The sequence below is a fragment of the Mustela nivalis genome (assembly GCF_964662115.1).
Source record: "Mustela nivalis genome assembly, chromosome: 2".
Classification (NCBI taxonomy): Eukaryota; Metazoa; Chordata; class Mammalia; order Carnivora; family Mustelidae; genus Mustela; species Mustela nivalis.
In genome coordinates this window covers 166,705,208-166,720,860 of record NC_139021.1, presented here as the reverse complement: position 1 = coordinate 166,720,860, position 15,653 = coordinate 166,705,208, and the positions used below count along the sequence as shown (strand labels likewise).

The 15,653-nt window shown below is 35.2% G+C and overlaps 1 protein-coding gene and 1 pseudogene across 3 annotated transcripts in view; one reads left to right on the top strand and one right to left on the bottom strand.

Moving 5' to 3' along the window:
- LOC309859272 (uncharacterized protein) overlaps positions 1-15,653 on the top strand; it is a 234,608-nt gene that overhangs the window by 45,001 nt on the left and 173,954 nt on the right. The gene's annotated exons all lie outside the window — the stretch shown is intronic.
- On the bottom strand, positions 13,328-13,963 carry LOC309859271 (peroxiredoxin-1 pseudogene; annotated as a pseudogene). The gene has a single exon. The product of its transcript is annotated as a peroxiredoxin-1 pseudogene (transcript).

Genomic DNA, 15,653 nt, shown 5'->3' with positions numbered 1-15,653 from the left:
TTTTGTAAAACAAAAAGAGTGAGAGGTGATTTTTATTATTTTTTTAAATGATTCTAGTATTATACTGAAGCCGAAGGAAAAGTCTTCATTTTCACATTGAGTGTGTGACTTTTGTAGCTATGTGTTTACATACACAGCATCATGTAAAAAACCACACACTTCCTATGTAGAATCTGTTGTACCATTGTGGGAAAGCTAAAATTGTGGCAGGACTATCATGCTTGGTTCTATAAGATAATGGGCTTACGTCTGATGATATTCCTCACTAAACTCTTTTGCTTTTCTTTGCTTTGTCTTTTTTTTTCTTTCTTTCTTTGTGTGTGTGTGTGTGTGTGTGTGTGTGTGTTATTTATTTTTCCTTGATGAAGATAGAGATTTCTTTGTGCCATTGGATACAAATTTAAAACAATGGAGTTACTGTCTCTGAAAAATATAATGGATGAATGGATGAATAGGTTGACTCTTTGCTCCTCTTTTTTTTTTTTTTTAATGTCTCTCTGATTTTTTTTTTTTTTCATTTTTGAGAATTTAATGTGTGTCAGGCCTTGGAGTAAATACTTTACATACATGTCCTTTTATTGCACAGAATCCAGTGGGATATGTATACATGAATTTGGAAAGGCTGAATGAATTGCCCAGTTCTCCCAGCGAAAATAGGAAAATTTTATTTAAGTAAGTTTATTCATTAATTCATCTCCCAGACATTTATAGAGCACTTAAATGCCGTTATTTTTGGTACTGGGGGTATAATAGTGAAGAAAAGAGAAATAGTTTCTGTTTCCTCGGAGTCTATACCCTGGTAGGGAAGAAAAGTATTGTTTTAGTAAGACAAGGCAAGTATAATAAAGGACTGTTGAAAAGAGTAACACAATAAAGACAGGGTGGTAGAGCGGTCCCATTACTTTGGATGTAGTAGCCAAGGAGACCCTTTCTGTGCACTTAATTTGTTGAATGTTAATGAAGTAAGAAACCATGTGGACATCTGGAGAGTGAAATGTATCAACATGGTATATAGTGTCCTATAGGAACTGGCCCTGGAACTCTGTGAAGTCCCATACCCTTCCTCTATCTCTTGAAGCTCCAACCTAGCTTGAACAACTCCTGTTCTGCAATGAGCTCTGTGCTTCCTATTTCAAAGTTTTCGTCCATGTTCTTCTCACTTTCTTCTGCTTGAATATCCCCCAACCAAATTCTTTGGGCTGCAATATTTTCCTATTTGCGGGCATGTTTTCAAATATTTCCCACAGTAAGAAAAATAGAGAAAATGGAAGTAGGACTCTTCTTTTGCATGGCAGACTGGAAGAGCAATGGGTGGTGTTGGGGGAGACAATGTGAGTTGCTAAAGGTCTACTACTGCTATTTGTAGATGTTATGTTCTGCTCTAGTCAGTACTTGGTCACATATTTATATTGATCTTCCTTTAGTGCAAGAAATGTAGTATTTGTTTTTGATGGTCTCTAAATCTAGAATCAAAGCACTGCCTTGTTATGTCAGTCTATGTTTTGATCATTTCTGTGTTTGTGTGTTCTTGTGTTTTTATGTTTGGTCAGGGGTGATTTGTGAGAAAACATTTTTAAAATATCAGGACTCTGCCTAGTTATGTGTAATTTCTCTTAATCCATATGGACCAATTGCTCTTATCATTTATCTATTTACCATATGCTTATCAGTTTATCTATTTATTGAGGGGAGAAAGACAGAGGGGAGAGGGAAAGAGAGAATCTTAAGCATTCTCTTGAAAAACTCTTAACACTCAGCATGGAGCCTGATTTGGGACTTCATCTTACAACCCTGAGTTCATGACTTGAGCTGAAATCAAGTCAGATGCTTAACTGAGTCATCCAGGTTCCCCTCACATCTATTATTTAAAACTTCATTGAATCAGCTAGCAAATTTGACTGTCATCTCTAAGATTGATATTTCTCTAGCTGAAGTGGTATTTTCACAGCTTCCCTCTATACTAAATCTCTCTTGGTTTTGTGACTGGTGTCTTAGAATATCTTTTTCAATCTGGTAAGCAAGAAAGAGCACTAGAGTGTGACTCAGGAGACAGGATCTCTGTTTTTTTATCCCCACCTTGCTGGATAACTTTGGGAGAGATCCATATTTCTTTGGATCTCAAGTTTTTTATATGAATAATGGGATAATAAGCCTGATATTTATTCAAGTAATTTAAAGTTATTATGCTTCACTAGACTAATAATTGTGAAGGATGGTTTCATTATTGTAGACTTAAGTGCCATTCCTTCCTAACTTTAATTCTTCTCTATAGTCTATTATTATTGTTATTATTGGTATTGTTGTTAAATCATCACTAAAATAACATGTGAGTATTAAAAACAAATCCAGTACTATCAAAAGGCCCATGATGAAAAGTTCCCACTCCACTGAACCCCACATATAACCTCATTAATCTCATTTTCTGGATATAACCAGTTTTACACTTTCCTTTTATTTTTGTATGTTTATATCAATGTTTCAGTACTATTTTTCTATATCTGTATTGATGAATTCACTTCATTCATTCTATTTATGTTTTATAATTTTCTCCATATCCCTTTATCCAAATGCCTCTATTCTCTCTATATCAAACATGAAGAAACTGAGTCTGAAGAAAATAGATATTTCCTTTCATTTCTAACTTCCAGGTATCCTGTCTAGGAACAGCATTGCTCTGAGGCCAAAGGGCAGCCTGCTGCTCTCAGTAACTTTGGGCTCTCTGAGGGATTGCTTTCCTTTGGTGGTTTTCCCTATTGTGGGGAAAAAAGGAAAACACATACACAGAACATTTTGACAAGTTATATCCTCAAATCACAAGAAACCTGCTGCCCTATTTAATCACAATTTAATGGTTTTCGAGCTCCAGTAAATTTGAATCTTCTTTGACTTAATTTTTTCCCCTTATGTATTTTTACTTAATAATATTAACATGCATAATTGCACTTGAACTTTTGCAACTGTCAAAATAAATGAAATGAAACACAAATTTTATTATCTTTCCCGTTGCCTCTGGGTTTGTTTTGCAAACCAATTACTCACAAACTGAGGCATTTCACTTTTTGCTTTTGGGCTGTGGATAAAAACGGCATAAATCAATGCCTCATTCTCACCTGGAATCGCATAGGGAGGGTGTTCCTCAAGAAGAATAGAATTATTAGGGAGGGAAGACATCTCTCATAAGGAGAAATGAAAGCATGCCTTAAATTATACAAGAAAAGATTCAGGGGAAATTAATGATCAGTGTGGAGAAAATAAGATATCCCTGTTTACTAAAGATGACAAAACACAAAGAAATATTTTAACTGGGTGAAGTTAAAAAAAAATTGCTGAGGCACAGAAATTAACTCATAAGAGGAATGGTCAGCAAAAATAGCACCATCAGATTAAAAGAATAACTTAAGATAAAATATTAATTAAGGGATAAATTAGCTGGTTTAAAATTTGTCCCTTCAGCTACCCACTAAAAAACATTTTGTAACAAGGATTTACTTTCTTGAGACTTTTATAAAGAATGTTGATAGAAAATTACAATGTTATGCACAAGATGAAGCATATAATATAAAAACAATACTCTTACTTGACTAGTCTTTATTTTCAGTGTGCTTTGATATTTGTTACCCAATTTGAATTTCATGACAACTTCATGAAATAGGCAGATAGTGTCCATATATTGTAGATGAGTAAAAGCTGCTTCATAGACTGAATGACATGTCCATAGTCAATCAGCAGCTAAGTCAAGACTAGAATCCATTTTTTTAAAAAAGAAATTTCTAATCTTTATGCTATTTTTACAAGAAATAAACTCTAGATAAAGCTAAGAAAACATAGCATTTTTTTCCACTTATCATCCTTTATCTTTCTTAAAATTGAAATTTCATTTCTCCAAGAATTTTTTTTTCTTTTTTTTTAAAGATTTTCTTTATTTATTGACAGAGAGACAGTGACAGAGAGCATGAGAGAGAAGGTCAGAGGGAGAAGCAGACTCCCCACTGATCAGGGAGCCTGATGCAGGACTTGATCCGGGGACTCTGGGATCATGACCTGAGCTGAATGCAGTCGCTTAACCAACTGAGCCACCCAGGTGCCCCTCTCCAAGACGTTCTTTATAAATTCTCTTATTTTATCACTATATCTCCTGTAACTGATAAGAAGATTCTGAGTTACCTTATTTTCCTGTGTTGCTAATCTAGTTTTGTCTTTTCCTGTTCTTTCTTCTTTCTTCTCTGTAGGTTGTAAGCACTACTAAAGCAGAAATGGGGAAGGCAATGTAACTTGAGTATTTAGAGCTTGGGTATATAATTAAGTCAGATCTAGAATCAAATTCCATTCTGGCACTTCACATTGTTGACTTTCAATAACTTATATAAACACTAAGCTTCATGTTCCTATAAAATAATACCTACATATAATTGGCATTAGGTTTTTAAAATAACCCATCCATTACTCATTTCTTTCTTTTTTAAAAAAAAAGATTTTATTTATTTATTGGAGAGACAGAGTTCACAAGTAGGCAGAGAGGTAGGCAGAGAGAGAGGAAGGGGGAAGCAAGGAGCCTGATGCAGGGCTTGATCCCAGGACCCTGAGATCGTGACCTGAGCAGAACGAAGAGGCTTTAACCCACTGAGCCACCCAGGCACCTCCATTACTCATTTCTGATGGGGCTGCCAATCATGGGACTTCGCTCTATGGCCTTTAAGGTTAAATATGTGACTTGGACTGGCCAGTAAGGGACCTTCACTCTCTTGGTTATGGTAATTGGTTAATAGATAGATACATGACCCAATCAATGTCAATCAAGACACCATCTTGAAACTTAGTTGAAATTGCAAGGGTGATTCTCCTTGATAACTATAAATATTCACCTTCTCTACCATTTGGAGGAATTCATTTTAGCGTGAGAGAATAGGTCAAAACATAAAGAAAAGTGGGTAAAGAAAAAGAGTAGACACTATGAATATAATGCCTTATCCATTTTCACCTACTCTTCATTGCCTTGGAATGCTAAAATCTCTGGATTACCTTTGTTAGGATTTTATTCCACTTAATTTAGTTGAATTCAGCTTTTATTTGCACTTGAAGAACACTGACTAAAATATTCTGTTGTAAAGTTGTGGTGGAAATTGAATGAAGTGGCATGTAAAGTGCTATCCATAATGCCTGGCACGTGATAGGCATGAAGTTGATGTTAGCTAAGAAGATAACTATAAAATTATTCAAAACAGTGATACTTGTTTTTGTTTTGTTTTCATTTTTTAAAAACTTTGAGGACAGCATCCTGTATGTAGGAGGTTCTCACTCCATGATTGAATTACTTGCTTCCCTTTCTTTGTGCAATGAGAGAAATACAAAGAAGAAATAAGTTATAATGGAACTTGGGATCACTTGTAGAAAATGTCTTTTTATGTTTTGTCAAATATAACTATCTCTGATTACTTTAATCCATTCTTATGATAGGCAGTTTAGTATACCAGTGTCACAGAACACTATATTACTGCTATCATATATGAATAATGAACATTTGGAACTTGAAATAAATAACATTTAAAATAATCCTAAAAATAAAGTAGTACTTATATACAGAATTTTATTAGATTTATATATAACAGAATCTTCATGCAGAAACTATAAAACTCTGATAAAAAAAGTGGATCTAAAAAATGGAGAGATATCTGTGTTCAATGTTAAGATGTTAGCTCCAAATTTCATCTATGGAGTTCACATAATGGCAATAAAAATTTCAGCATTCTATTTTGTAAATAAAAGCAAACTAACTCTAATGTTTATAGGAAAGATAAAAGACTGAAAATAGTCAATACAATACTAGAAAATAAAATTGTTTGAAGACACTATCCAATTTCATGATTAATTTTAAAGTGATAGAAATGGGGGAAAAAGGATATTAGGTGAAAAATAGACAAACAATCAATGGGACAGAGTAGAAAACTCTCAAATAGGGTCACACACACAGTTCACTGATCTTTGACAGTAAGGCAAAGACAATTTCATAAAGAAAAGAACAAGGTTTCTTTACAGAAATGTGTGATTCTAGGTTGTGTCCAGAAAGATGCAGGCTAAGGCTGGATAAGGATAAGGCACTCTTACAGTGCCAGAAAATAATACAAAAATCAAAAAGAAAAACAAAGGATGAGAATATGTCAAAAGAACACAGAACCAAATGTGAAAGAACTTCCAGAGTGCAAAGTTGGAACAATTTGAACAATAAAACAAAGCTGTATGGCTTATAATCCAAAATATGTAGTAAATATTCATGATTCCATAATAAAAGAATGGAAATAAATGAATGGAAAATTGGAGGAGAATAGACAAATTTCTGTGCTAATTAATTCCAAATTATTTATGTAGATACTCTACCCTGAAGGGAGTGAAGAATTCCTCCCAATTTCATAATTGTAAGCTATTTATAGTGACTTTTTAAAGAGTATGATATGGAAAAGTGAGGGGGAAAAGTGTAAACTTACAGTGGAGAAATCTGACCAACACTACCTTGGCCAAGTGGTCAGGGTCAACATCAGCGGTGATTATTTGTGTGGATAGTGTATGTACCCTCAGTATAATGTAATGAATAGGACAGGTTACCACTGTGGTCTGCCCATCAGAAAACCCCAGTCTAATATGAGAAATAGGTAAAACAATATCAATAGAGGGACATTCAATAAAATACCTTTCAGTACTGTTGAAAATTTTCAAGGCTTGTAAGAAACTGCCACAGCAAGAGGATCCTAAGGACACATAAAAACTAAATGTAATGGTAAACTAATGGCAACAAATAAATGTAAATAGTGTCTTGATTGGGATTCTGGAACAGTAAAAGGATATTAGATAAACACTGAGGAAATCTTAATAAAACATGAGCTTTGGTTAAGAATGTATTAATATTGGTTTATTAATTGTAACACATGGATCATACTAACATAAAATGTTAATGATAGGTATAATTGGCTATGGGATATTTGGAAACTCCCTGTAATATCATTACACGTTGTTGCTGTTGTTTGTGGTTTGCTGTTTGTTGTTTTGTTTTAGTAAATCTAAAACTATTCTGAAAAGGAAAATCTGTTTTTATTTTTTTAACTTTTTAATTTTTTATTAACATATAATATATTATTTGTTTTAGGGATACAGGTCTGTGATTCATCAGTCTTATACAATTCATAGCACTCACCACAGCACATACCTTTCCCAATGTCCTTCTCACATCCACCCCGTCCCTCTCACCCCCTTCCTTTCCATCAACCCTTAGTTTGTTTCCTGAGATTAAGAGTCTCTTATGGTTTGTCTCTCTCTCTGGTTTTGTCTTGCTTCATTTTTCCTTCTCTTCCCCTATGATCCTTTGCCTTGTTTCTCAAATTACACATATTAGCAAGATCATATGATAATTATCTTTCTCTAATTGACTTATTTTGCCTACCATAATACCCTCTAGTTATATCCATATTGTTGCAAATGGCAAGATTTCACTTTTTGAAGGCTGCATAGTATTCCATTATATATATATGTGTATGTGTGTGTGTGTGTGTGTGTGTGTGTGTGTATGTAGGTATATCACATCTTCTTTATCCATTTATCTGTTGATGGACATCTAGACTCTTTCTGTAGTTGGGCTATTATGGACATTGCTGCTATAAACATAGGGGTGCATGTGCCTCTTCAGGTCACTACATTTGTATCTTTGGGGTAAAAGCAAGGGAAGCAAGGGCAAAAATGAACTTTTGGGACTTCAGTAAAATCTATTTTTAAAAAACTAACTTCTAAAACTTAAAGCAATCATAATATTCGAATGGTCAATTTACCAAAGAAAATATACAAATGATAAGCATATGAATAGATGCTGAACATCATCAGTCTTTAGGAAGTTTGAATTAAAACCACTGACATACCATTAGATACTCATGACTAAAAATACAAGCAAAGTCCAGTGTTGCCTGAGATGTAGAACAGCTGAAGCTCTCATAGGCTGCTTGTGGCATTGCACAGTAGAAGCGCCACTTTGAAAAAGCACTCACAGTTTTTTAAATGTAAAATACCCCTAACAAGAACCAGAATCACATTCCTACTTTTTTACATAAAAGAAATGGCAAAAGATTCGCACAAATGCTCATAGGGTTTTCAAAGCAAATTTATCCTAATATCAAAAATTGGAGATTATCCAAATGCTCATCAACTGATAAATAAGAAATCAGTGGCATACTGATACTGTAAAACCTTACTTGGCACAGAAAAAATAATGTAACAAGATGGATGAGTTTCAAAAGAATTTTGGTGAGCATAAAAAGCCTGGCACTAAAGATTAAATACTGTATAATTTTACTGATCCAAAATTTTAAAAAAATAGCACAAGTTTAGTAACAGCAATAAGATGAGTGATTGCCAGGGATTGGGATTGGAAGGAAGAGATTAAATGCAAAGGGACATATGAGAATTTTTTGGATTGATAAAAATAGTGGGAAAATGGAAGAAAGAACAGATAAGACAAAAAGAAAACAAAGAGCAAAATCATGGCTTTAGATTCAGCCATAACAATGATTACATTAGATGTAAACATTCCAAAAACCCCAATCTAAATGTCAGGTTGTATTGAAAATCATGACTCAACTTTATTGCTTCAAGTAACCCACTTTACCACTTTTTTTTTTTGAAGATTTTATTTATTTATTTATTTGAGAGAGAGAATGAGAAAGAGAGAGAACATGATAGGGGAGAAGTCAGAGGGAGAAACAGCCTCCCCCTGAACAAGGAGCCCCTGAAACTCTATCCTGGGACTCCAGGATAATGACCTGAGCCAAAAGTGGTTGGTTAACCATCTAGCCACCCAGGTGCCCACAAGTAACCCACTTTAAATATGAAAATATAAATAGCTTAAAAGTAGATGAGAAATAATATACCATCCTAACACTAATCAGAAAAAAAACCTGTAGTGTCTGTATCAGTGGACATTCTAATTCATGAAGCTCACAACTCCCCAAATAATCATCTCATCTTAAAGAGATCTCTGTCAATCCGTAACAAAACTGTATAAAATCAAAGACAGTTTTTAAAATTGCAAAAAAAAAAAAAGGAAATCCTATATAAAGGAACCACTACAAGGCTATCAGTGGATTTCTCTGCATAAAGCTTGCAGGCAAAGGGAGCATGGGGCAATATATCAAAGTGCTTTAAAAAAAATCAGTACACCAAGAATACTCAGCAAAGTTATTCTTCAAAATGAAGATAAGAGAAAGACTTTCCCAAGCAAAAGCTGAGGGAGTTTATCACTATTTGCTTTGCATTACAAGAAATGCTAAAGGTGGTTCTTTTTTTTTTTTTTTAAAGATTTATTTATTTACTTGACAGAGAGAGATTACAAGTAGGCAGAGAGGCAGGCAGAGAGAGAGAGGAGGAAGCAGGCTTCCTGCTGAGCAGAGAGCCCGATGCGGGACTCGATCCCAGGACCCTGAGATCATGACCTGAGCCGAAGGCAGCGGCTTAACCCACTGAGCCACTCAGGCGCCCTAAAGGTGGTTCTTTAAGTCGAAACAAAACCCTAGCAACAGGGAAAAATAAAGTACAAAATTCACTATAAACATTGGGGGAAATCGGAGGGGGAGACAAACCGTGAGAGACTGTGGACTCTGAGAAACAAACTGAGGGTTTGGGGGGCCATGCAGAGTAGGGTAAGCCTGGTGGTGGGTATTAAGGAGGGCACGTATTGCATGGAGCACTGGGTGTGGTGCATAAACAATGAATTTTGGAACACTGAAAAATAAATAAAAAATAGAATATAGCCAAATTCAGAATAACTGTAATATTGTAATGATGCTATGTAAATCACTTTTAATTCTGGTATAAAAGTTAAAGGGCAAAAGCACAAAAAATAACTATAGGCACATCAGTGTGTTAATGGATACACCGTATATAAAAGATATAAATTGTGACATCAGTAACAAAATGCACTGAGAGGAGAAGTTAAAGTGAAGAATTTTTGTATGTGGTTAAAGTTCATTTGTAATCAGGTTAAATTATATCCATAAGAGGTTTTACATAAGACTCATGGTAAACACTAATAAAAAAATACATAGCAAAACATAAAGACAAAGAACTGAAGATTACCGCTACCAAAACATCTAATTACAAAGGAAGTCAGCAAGAGAGGGAGAAGAGAAAAAATAACTATAAAACAGTCAGAAAAAAGTAAAATGGCAATAAACTCTTACTTACCAGTAATTACCTAAAGTGTAAATGGATTACTTCTCAAATCAAAAGAAATAGAGAAGCTCAATGGATTAAAAAAACAAAACAAAACTATATACTACCTACAAGACTGTCACTTTTAGGGCACAGATAGGTTGAAAGTGAAGAGATGGAAAAGAATTATTCCATAGTAATGGTAACCAAAAGAGAGCAAAAGTGGCTCTATTTAAATCTGACAAAATAAATGTTCAAAAACTGTTCAGAGACAAAGAAGGTCATTATAAAATAATAAAGAGTCAATTCATCAAGAGGTTATAAAATTGTAAATACATGTATATCCAATATTGCAACACACAAATACATAATGCAAACATTAACTGAAATAAAGGGAGAAGTAGTCAGCAATACAAAAACAGTAGGGGATTTCAATATCTTATTTTCTATGTTGTAAACATCATCCAGACAGAAAAGCAATAAGGAAACAGTGAATTTGAACAAAATTATAGACCAAATGAACCTAATACTCAGCTTGTAGCCAAGTTTTTAATGTAAATACTCTGTGTTCCCAACAATGGAGTTTCTGGTACTCTTATGCAGTATTACTCAGTTTTTGTTGTTGTTGGTTTTTTGTTTTGTTTTTTTTTTTTTTTTTTTTGGTAAAAAGAGAATCAACCCACTGTTCAATTATGAGGAAGGGTTTAGGCACAGAGAACCTCCAGGAGTTGCTGCGTGGGACAAACCTGGCACTTCTCTGGGCATTAGATCTGTGTTGAGATCCATTTTGGTTGTTGGTTTTTAACCTGAACTCATTGCATCTTTGAGATAGTTTATAAGATAAATAGAACACTTGGACACACAGAAGGAAGAAAAGTGCCTAGTGTAGGTTTTGCAGTAGTGGCAAAAAGGAACTTGAGACCTGGTGGAAACAGCCACAGTCCATTCTGCGTGGTCACAGCAGTGTTCCTGTGATTTCACTCTGTCTTGGGTCATTCTTCATCCCTAGCATTTATGCTTCTACTGCCTACACAGGTGCTGGGCTGTCATCTGTGGCCACTGTTCATGGACCCCTTAGAGGGTTCTGGCCTTCCCTTGAGTCAGCGTGGTCACTTTGGTTTGCACTGGGCTGTCTGGGGTCTCACCAGCCGCGGGGGGGGCAGTCATCCTGGAACCTGAGTCCCTGGAGCCCTAGGAGCCTCCATCTACATGTGCTCTCACTCCCTCAGTCTGCAAGGGTCAGATCCGCCAACAAAATGACGACCTCTACTTTTTTTTTTTTTTTTTTTTTTTTGTATTTTGATAAACATTGATTAAGCTGGAATTACTAAACTTTATCTTGAGGAAATCTTCAAGACTGGTTTGTATGGTGAGGCGGGATCTCTTACTGCTTTCAGCACACAATTTGTAATCATCTGGTTTGTATAATTGTTTTCCATTTTCATTTCAACAAACAAGCACTGTAATTAAAACTACTAGAGTAAAGTCTTTTAACTATCAAAAGTCAAATCACATGATCATCTCAAGAGATGCAAAAAATCAGCAAAATTTAATGCCCTTGCACATAAAAGTGTTTGACAAGTTAGGTTTGGAAGGAATGTACTTCTACGTAATAGAGGCCATATGTGAAAATCTCACAACTAATATATTCAGTGATGAAAAGCTGAAAGTTCCCTCTCAGGTTAGGAATAAAACAAGGATGCCCCCTGTTAACCTTCTGTATTAAATGTAGGAAATGTTACCCAGAACAGGTAGGGAAGGAAAAAGAAAAAAACCCAAAATGTGAAGAAAGAAGTAAAATTGTCTGTTTTTAGATGATACAATCTACATAGAAAACTTTAAAGACTCCACAAAAGAACCCATTAGAGCTAGGAAATTCAGTGAAGTTCGAGGATACAAAATTAACATATAGAAACCAATTGCATTTCTATACATTATCAATGAACTATACATTTTCAATGTATAGTTAAATTCTATAAATTCTATAAATAAATTCTATACATTTTCAATGAACTATAAAAAATTGAGAAACAATCCTACTTATAATAGCATCAAATATAAATACTTAACAAATTTAACCAAGGAGATGAGATATATACATAATGGAAAGTATAAAACATAGAGGAAAGAAATTAAAGAAGACATATGAATGGAAGGATATTCTGTGTTCATGATTGGAAGAACTTTTTTAAAAAGTCCTTTCTAGGGTAGGGAGAGGGTGGTGGGGTTATGGACATTGGGGAAGGTATGTGATATGGTGAGTGCTGTGAAGTGTGTAAACCTGGCGATTCACAGACCTGTACCCGAGGGACTAATACGTTATATGCTTATAAAAAAATTAAAAAATTAAAAAAAGTCCTTTCTCCATAAAACTATCTAGAATCAAAATAATTTCTATGAAAATTCCAATGGCAATTTCCACACTTATAGAAAAAAAACAACAACAACCATGAATTACAAAATAACCCAAATGGGTAACCTTAAGAAAGAAGAACACAACAGGAGGCATCACTCTTCCTGATATCAAACTATAGTATAAAGCTATCCTAATAAAAACCATATGGTATTGGTATAGAAACAGGCACATAGACCAATAGAACAGAATAGAGAACTCCTAAATAAACCCATGCATATATGGCCAATTAATTCTCAACAAAGGAGCCAAGAATATACACGGTGGGAAAAATTGGTCTCTTCAATAAATGGTGTTGTGAAAACTAGATATCTATCTTTCAAATTCAAAGAAATGAAACTGGAACCAATGTTGCACATATAAAACAATCACCTCAAGATGTACTGAAGATTTAAATGTAAGACCTGAAACTATAAAACTTTTTGAAGAAAATTTAGGGCATGAACATACGGACATTGGTCTAAACAATTTTTTTTTTTCTCAGTTCAAGTTTAATAGAAACAACAGAAGATCAAAAGTGTTGCCCTACTACTGAAATCACAGTTAGCCTGCCCTGTAACACAGTTCAGGCCATTCTCTCCAGAGAAGAAAGGCTGGACTCCCCAGTCCCTGCAGGAAAGGCCTGTCCCATCCCTTACCACATCTGCACGAAGTCTAAAGTCTTGTGTTTTAAGCATAACAATAGTACAAAAGATATTTTGTTTTCATGGCCACCCACTACAGCCCAGCCCTAAAATGGCCCAGCGCTCACTTCTGCTTAGAGAAATACTCTTTGCTCTTCTGGACATTAGGCGTGATGGTATCACTGCCAGGCTTCCAGCCAGCTGGGAACACTTCCCCATGCTTGTCGGTAAACTGGAAGGCCTGAACCAGTCACAGAGTCTCATTCACAGAGTGGCCAACAGGTAGGTCATTTACAGTGATCTGCCTAAGGATGCCTTTATCATCAATGATAAAGAGGCCCCTGAACGAGATGCCTTCATCAGCCTTTAAGACTCCATAGTCCTGAGCAATGGTACGCTTGGGGTCTGATACCAAGGGAATCTTCATGGGTCCCAGTCCTCCTTGTTTCTTGGGTGTGTTGATCCATGCCAGGTGACAGAAATGAGAATCCACAGAAGCACCAATCACTTGACAGTTGAGTTTCTTAAATTCTTCTGCCCTGTCACTGAAAGCAATGATCTCTGTGGGACACACAAAGGTGAAGTCAAGAGGGTAAAAGAAGAACACAACATATTTTCCTTTGTAGTCAGATAAGCTGAGGTCTTTGAACTGGCCATCTGGCATAACAGCCGTGGCTTTGAAGTTGGGGGCAGGATGCCCAATTTTGGCATTTCCTGAAGACATCGTGCTACTGGCCGCTCTACGAACAAAAACGCAGAAGACAAGGCAGGAAGAAGACGCCTAAACAGTTTTGTTTTGTTTTTTTTTTTTTTTAAGATTTTATTTGACAGAAAGAGAGAGGGAGAGTAGCAGACAGAGAGAGAGAGAAAGGCAGGCTTCTTAATGAGTACAGCGCCCAATGTGGGGCTCCATTACAGGACCTTGGGATGATGACCTGAACTGAAGGAAGATGCTTAACTGACTGAACCACCCAGGTGCCCCTAGGCAATAATTTTTAAATTTGCAACCCAAAGCAAAGGAAGCAAAACCAAAACTAAGTGGGGCCATATCAGACTAAAAATCTTCCATGCATCAGAAGAAACCATCAACAAAATAAAGAAACTTATGAAATTGGAAAGTATTTGTAATCCATGTATCTGCTGAACTGTTAATATTGAAAATATTTAAAGAACTTATAAAGCTCAATAACCAACAACCAAAAAATGCAACTGAAAAATGGGTGAAATATCTGAACAGACATTTCTTAAGACCTACAAATGGCCAGCAGCTACATGAAATGGTGCTCAGCATCACTAATCATCAAGAGAATGCAAATTAGAATTGCAATGAGATATCTCATACCTGCTGGGATAGAGTTATCAAAATGTCTGGAGATAACAAATGTTGGTAAGGATGTGGAGGAAAGGGAACCCTACTATACAGTTGGTAGAGATGTAAATTGGTACAAAGGTTATGGAAAACATCATGGGGGTTCCTCAAAAAATTAAAATAGAATTACTGTATGATTCAAAAATACTACTTCTGGATATATATTCAAAGAAAGTCAAGATCTCAAAGTGATATATGCACTCATGTTTATTGCAGTATTGTTTACAATAGTGAGAGTGCAGAAACAATCTACGTGTCCATCAGTGGATGAATGGATAAATGTATACACACACACATCAGATATATTTATCTATAATAAAGAAGGAAGTCTTGCCACTTGTGATGATATGGATGAATCTAGAGGACATTGTGCTAAGTAAAATAGGAAAGAAAAAGACAAATACTGTATCTTTTGTATGTGTAATCTTAAAAGTCTCACAGCAGAGTAGATTGGTTTAGCAGGGGTTTGGGAGGATGATAGGTGGAGGAAATGAAAAGATGTTCAAAAGGCACAAAGTTGCAATTTATACAGGATGGATAACTCCAGAGGTCTTACATACTGCCATGGTGACTGTACTTAATACTGTATTGAACACTGGAAATATGCGAAGAAACTGTATTTCATGTACACCCCCACCAAAAATGATATCTGAGAAGATAATGTTAATTAGTTTGACTACCTTAATTTGATATCCATATACATAGCGAAATAATTACCATGTTGTACAAGTTAAGTATATGCAATTTTTGTTACAAAATATAAATACAGCAAAACTTTTAAAGGTGGAGATGTGGTTGGAAAATAAACACGTAAAGATATATTTTAAAATATTAGCCATTAGGAAAATGCAAATTAAAGCCACATGAGATAAACACTGGATTTTTTTATACATTGCTCTTAAATGTAGAAAACTGTATAGCTACTGTTGAAATACCTTAGCAGTTTTATGTAACACTGAACATACAGTTGCTATATAATCCAGAAATTATGCTCTTTGGCATTTATCCAAGATAAATAAAAATTCATGTGGATACAAATGTAAAAGAGGTCATGATTGTTCATGCC